A 5,877-nucleotide genomic window follows, 5' to 3' on the forward strand; every position below is an offset into this window, starting at 1 on the left:
GCCCTTGTTGAGCCCCAGTTGGATTATACTGTTCATTGTTGGTCTCTGTATTACAGAATGAACATAAGTTCACTTGGTCTTGTTCAGAGAATAATAACAATCAATAACAGGAATTAGAAACCTCCTTTATGAAGAGAGATTAAGAAAAACAAAATTCACATTCTCTTATTCGTCCTTTATGTGCCTCTAGGCGGCCCTTTATGTGCCTCTAGGTGGCCCTTTATGTGCCTCTAGGCGGCCCTTTATGTGCCTCTAGGCGGCCCTTTATGTGCCTCTAGGCGGCCCTTTATGTGCCTCTAGGCGGCCCTTTATGTGCCTCTAGGCGGCCCTTTACGTGCCTCTAGGCGGCCCTTTATGTGCATCTGGGCGGCCCTTTACGTGCCTCTAGGCGGCCCTTTATGTGCCTCTAGGCGCCCCTTTATGTGCCTCTAGGCGGCCCTTTATGTACCTCTAGGCGACCCTTTATGTGCCTCTAGGCGGCCCCTTTATGTACCTCTAGGCGGCACTTTATGTACCTCTAGGCAGCCCTCTATGCACCTCTAGGCGGCCCTTTATGTACCTCTAGGAGGCCCCTTTATGTACCTCTAGGCGGCACTTTATGTACCTCTAGGCGGCCCTTTATGTATCTCCAGGCGGCCCTTTATGCACCTCTAGGAGGCCCTTTATGCACCTCTAGGCGGCCCTTTATGTACCTCTAGGCGGCCCTTTATGTACCTCTAGGCGGCCCTTTATGTGCCACTAGGCGGCCCCTTTATGTACCTCTAAGCGGCCCTTTATGTACCTCTAGGCGGCCCTTTATGTGCCTCTAGGCGGCCCCTTTATGAACCTCTAGGCGGCCCTTTATGCGCCTCTTGGCGGCTCCTTTATGAACCTCTAGGCGGCCCCTTTACGTACCACTAGGCGGCCCCTTTATGTACCTCTAGGCGGCACCTTTATGCGCCTCTAGGCGGCTCCTTTATGCGCCTCTAGGCGGCTCCTTTATGTGCCTCTAGGCGGCTCCTTTATGTGCCTCTAGGCGGTTCGTTTATGTGTCTCTAGGCGGCACCTCTATGTGTCTCTAGGCGGCTCCTTTATGTACCTCTAGGCGGCTCCTTTATGTGCCTCTAGGCGGCACCTTTATGCGCCTCTAGGCGGCTCCTTTATGTGCCTCTAGGCAGCTCCTTTATGTGCCACTAGGCGGCCCCTGTATGTGCATCTGGGCGGCCCCTTTATGTGCCTCTTGGCGGCTCCTTTATGTGCCTCTAGGCGGCCCTTTATGAATCTCTAGGCGGCCCTTTATGTGCCTCTAGGCGGCTCCTTTATGTGCCTCTGGGCGGCTCCTTTATGTGCCTCTAGGCGGCTCCTTTATGTGCCTCTGGGAGGCCCCTTTATGTGCCTCTAGGCGGCTCCTTTATGTGCCTCTAGGCGGCTCCTTTATGTGCCTCTAGGCGGCCTTTATGTGCCTCTAGGCGGCTCCTTTATGTGCCTCTGGGAGGCCCCTTTATGTGCCTCTAGGCGGCTCTTTTATGTGCCTCTAGGCGGCCTTTATGTGCCTCTAGGCGGCTCCTTTATGTGCCTCTAGGCGGCTCCTTTATGTGCCTCTTGGCGGCCTTGATGTGCCTCTAGGCGGCCCCATTATGTGTCTCTGGGCGGCACCTTTATGTGCCTCTGGGCGGCACCTTTATATGCCTCTAGGCGTCTCTTTTATGTGCCTCTAGGCGGCCCCTGTATGTGCATCTGGGCGGCCCCTTTATTTTCCTCTAGGCGGCTCCTTTATGTGCCTCTAGGCGCCCCCTGTATGTGCATCTGGGCGGCCCCTTTATTTTCCTCTAGGCGGCTCCTTTATGTGCCTCTAGGCGGCCTTTATGTATCTCTAGGCAGCCCCTTTATGTGCCTCTGGGCGGCACCTTTATATGCCTCTAGGCGGCTCTTTTATGTGCCTCTAAGCGGCCTTTATGTGCCTCTAGGCGTCTCCTTTATGTGCCTCTAGGCGGCCTTTATGTACCTCTAGGCGGCCCCTTTATGTGCCTCTGGGCGGCACCTTTATGTGCCTCTAGGCGGCTCCTTTATGTGCCTCTAGGCGGCCCATTTATGAAGCTCTAGGCGGCCCTTTATGTGCCTCTAGGCGGCCCTTTATGAACCTCTAGGCGGCCCCTTTATGTGCCTCTAGGCGGCCCCTTTTTGAAGCTCTAGGCGGCCCTTTATGTGCCTCTAGGCGGCTCCTTTATAAACCTCTAGGCGGCCCCTTTATGTGCCTCTAGGCGGCCCCTTTATGAAGCTCTAGGCGGCCCTTTATATGCCTCTAGGCGGCTCCTTTATGAACCTCTAGGCGGCCCTTTATGTGCCTCTAGGCGGTCCCTCTATGTACCACTAGGCGGCACCTTTATGCGCCTCTAGGCGGCTCCTTTATGCGCCTCTTGGCGGCTCCTTTATGTGCCTCTAGGCGGCTCTTTTATGTGTCTCTAGGCGGCACCTTTATGCGCCTCTAGGCGGCTCCTTTATGTACCTCTAGGCGGCTCCTTTATGTGCCTCTCGGCGGCACCTTTATGCGCCTCTTGGCGGCTCCTTTATGTGCCTCTAGGCAGCTCCTTTATGTGCCACTAGGCGGCCCCTGTATGTGCATCTGGGCGGCCCCTTTATGTGCCTCTTGGCGGCTCCTTTATGTGCCTCTAGGCGGCCCTTTATGAATCTCTAGGCGGCCCTTTATGTGCCTCTAGGCGGCTCCTTTATGTGCCTCTGGGCGGCTCCTTTATGTGCCTCTAGGCGGCTCCTTTATGTGCCTCTGGGAGGCCCCTTTATGTGCCTCTAGGCGGCTCCTTTATGTGCCTCTAGGCGGCTCCTTTATGTGCCTCTAGGCGGCCTTTATGTGCCTCTAGGCGGCTCCTTTATGTGCCTCTGGGAGGCCCCTTTATGTGCCTCTAGGCGGCTCTTTTATGTGCCTCTAGGCGGCCTTTATGTGCCTCTAGGCGGCTCCTTTATGTGCCTCTAGGCGGCTCCTTTATGTGCCTCTTGGCGGCCTTGATGTGCCTCTAGGCGGCCCCATTATGTGCCTCTGGGCGGCACCTTTATATGCCTCTAGGCGTCTCTTTTATGTGCCTCTAGGCGGCCCCTGTATGTGCATCTGGGCGGCCCCTTTATTTTCCTCTAGGCGGCTCCTTTATGTGCCTCTAGGCGCCCCCTGTATGTGCATCTGGGCGGCCCCTTTATTTTCCTCTAGGCGGCTCCTTTATGTGCCTCTAGGCGGCCTTTATGAATCTCTAGGCAGCCCCTTTATGTGCCTCTGGGCGGCACCTTTATATGCCTCTAGGCGGCTCTTTTATGTGCCTCTAAGCGGCCTTTATGTGCCTCTAGGCGTCTCCTTTATGTGCCTCTAGGCGGCCTTTATGTATCTCTAGGCGGCCCCTTTATGTGCCTCTGGGCGGCACCTTTATGTGCCTCTAGGCGGCTCCTTTATGTGCCTCTAGGCGGCCCCTTTATGAAGCTCTAGGCGGCCCTTTATGTGCCTCTAGGCGGCCCTTTATGAACCTCTAGGCGGCCCCTTTATGTGCCTCTAGGCGGCCCCTTTTTGAAGCTCTAGGCGGCCCTTTATGTGCCTCTAGGAGGCTCCTTTATAAACCTCTAGGCGGCCCCTTTATGTGCCTCTAGGCGGCCCCTTTATGAAGCTCTAGGCGGCCCTTTATATGCCTCTAGGCGGCTCCTTTATGAACCTCTAGGCGGCCCTTTATGTGCCTCTAGGCGGTCCCTCTATGTACCACTAGGCGGCACCTTTATGCGCCTCTAGGCGGCTCCTTTATGCGCCTCTTGGCGGCTCCTTTATGTGCCTCTAGGCGGCTCTTTTATGTGTCTCTAGGCGGCACCTTTATGCGCCTCTAGGCGGCTCCTTTATGTACCTCTAGGCGGCTCCTTTATGTGCCTCTCGGCGGCACCTTTATGCGCCTCTTGGCGGCTCCATTATGTGCCTCTAGGCGGTTCCTTTATGTGCCACTAGGCGGCCCCTTTATTTGCCTCTGGGCGGCCCCTTTATATGCCTCTAGGCGGCTCCTTTATGTGCCTCTAGGCGGCTCCTTTATATACCTCTAGGCGGCTCCTTTATGTGCCTCTGGGCGGCCCCTCTATGTGCCTCTAGGCGGCTCCTTTATGTGCCTCTAGGCGGCTCTTTTATGTATCTCTAGGCAGCCCTTCATGTGCCTCTAGGCGGCTCCTTTATGTGCCTCTAGGCGGCCTTTATGTGCCTCTAGGCGGTTCCTTTATGTGCCTCTAGGCGGCACATTTATGTGCCTCTAGGCGGCACCTTTAAATACCTCCAGGCGGCTCCTTTATGTGCCTCTAGGCGGTTCCTTTATGTGGCTCTGGGCGGCACCTTTATGTGCCTCTAGGCGGCTCCTTTATGTGGCTCTAGGCGGCCCTTTATGTGCCTCTGGGCGGCCCCTTTATGTGCCTCTAGGCGGCTCCTTTATGTGCCTCTAGGCGGCTCCTTTATGTGCCTCTGGGAGGCCCCTTTATGTGCCTCTAGGCGGCTCCTTTATGTGCTTCTAGGCGGCCTTTATGTAACTCTAGGCGGCCCCTTTATGTGCCTCTGGGCGGCACCTTTATGTGCCTCTAGGCGGCTCTTTTATGTGCCTCTAGGCGGCCTTTATGTGCCTCTAGGCGGCCCCTTTATGTGCCTCTAGGCGGCTCATTTATGTGCCTCTAGGCGGCCTTTATCTACCTCTAGGCGGCCCCTTTATGTGCCTCCAGGCGCCCCTTTATGTGCCTCTAGGCGGCCCTTTATGTGCCTCCAGGCGCCCCTTTATGTGCCTCTAGGCGGCCCTTTATGTGCCTCTAGGCGGATCCTTTATGTGCCTCAAGGCGGCCCTTTATGTACCTCTAGGCGGCCCTTTATGTGCCTCTAGGCGGCCCCTTTATGTGCCTCTAGGCGGCCCTTTATGTACCTCTAGCCGGCCCCTTTATGTGCCTCTAGGCGGCCCTTTATGTGCCTCTAGGCGGCACTTTATGCACCTCTAAGCGGCCCTTTATGTACCTCTAGGCGGCCCTTTATGTGCCACTAGGCGGCCCCTTTATGTACCTCTAAGCGGCCCTTTATGTACCTCTAGGCGGCCCTTTATGTACCTCTAGGCGGCCCTTTATGTGCCACTAGGCGGCCCCTTTATGTACCTCTAAGCGGCCCTTTATGTACCTCTAGGCGGCCCTTTATGTGCCTCTAGGCGGCCCCTTTATGTACCTCTAAGCGGACCTTTATGTACCTCTAGGCGGCCCTTTATGTACCTCTAGGCGGCCCCTTTAATTACCTCTAGGCGGCCCTTTATGTATCTCCAGGCGGCCCTTTATGTACCTCTAGGCGGCCCTTTATGTGCCTCTAGGCGGCCCTTTATGTACCTCTAGGCGGCCCTTTATGTGCCTCTAGGCGGCCCTTTATGTGCTTCTAGGCGGCCCTTTATGTGCCTCTAGGCGGCCCCTTTATGTGCTTCTAGGCGGCCCCTTTATGTGCCTCTAGACGGCCTCTTTATGTACCTCTAGGCGGCCCCTTTATGTACCTCTAGGCGGCTCCTTTATGTGCCTCTAGGCGGCCCTTTATGCGCCTCTAGACGGCCCTTTATGTGCCTCTGGGCGGCCCCTTTATGTACCTCCAGGCGGCTCCTTTATGTGCTTCTATGCGGCCCCTTTATGAACCTCTAGGCGGCCCTTTATGCGCCTCTAGGCGGCTCCTTTATGAACCTCTAGGCGGCCCCTTTATGTACCACTAGGCGGCCCCTTTATGTACCTCTAGGCGGCACCTTTATGCGCCTCTAGGCGGCTCCTTTATGCGCCTCTAGGCGGCTCCTTTATGTGCCTCTAGGCGGCTCCTTTATGTGCCTCTAGGCGGTTCGTTTATGTGTCTCTAGGCGGCACCTCTATGTG

This window comes from Procambarus clarkii, chromosome 46, assembly GCF_040958095.1.
Source record: "Procambarus clarkii isolate CNS0578487 chromosome 46, FALCON_Pclarkii_2.0, whole genome shotgun sequence".
Classification (NCBI taxonomy): Eukaryota; Metazoa; Arthropoda; class Malacostraca; order Decapoda; family Cambaridae; genus Procambarus; species Procambarus clarkii.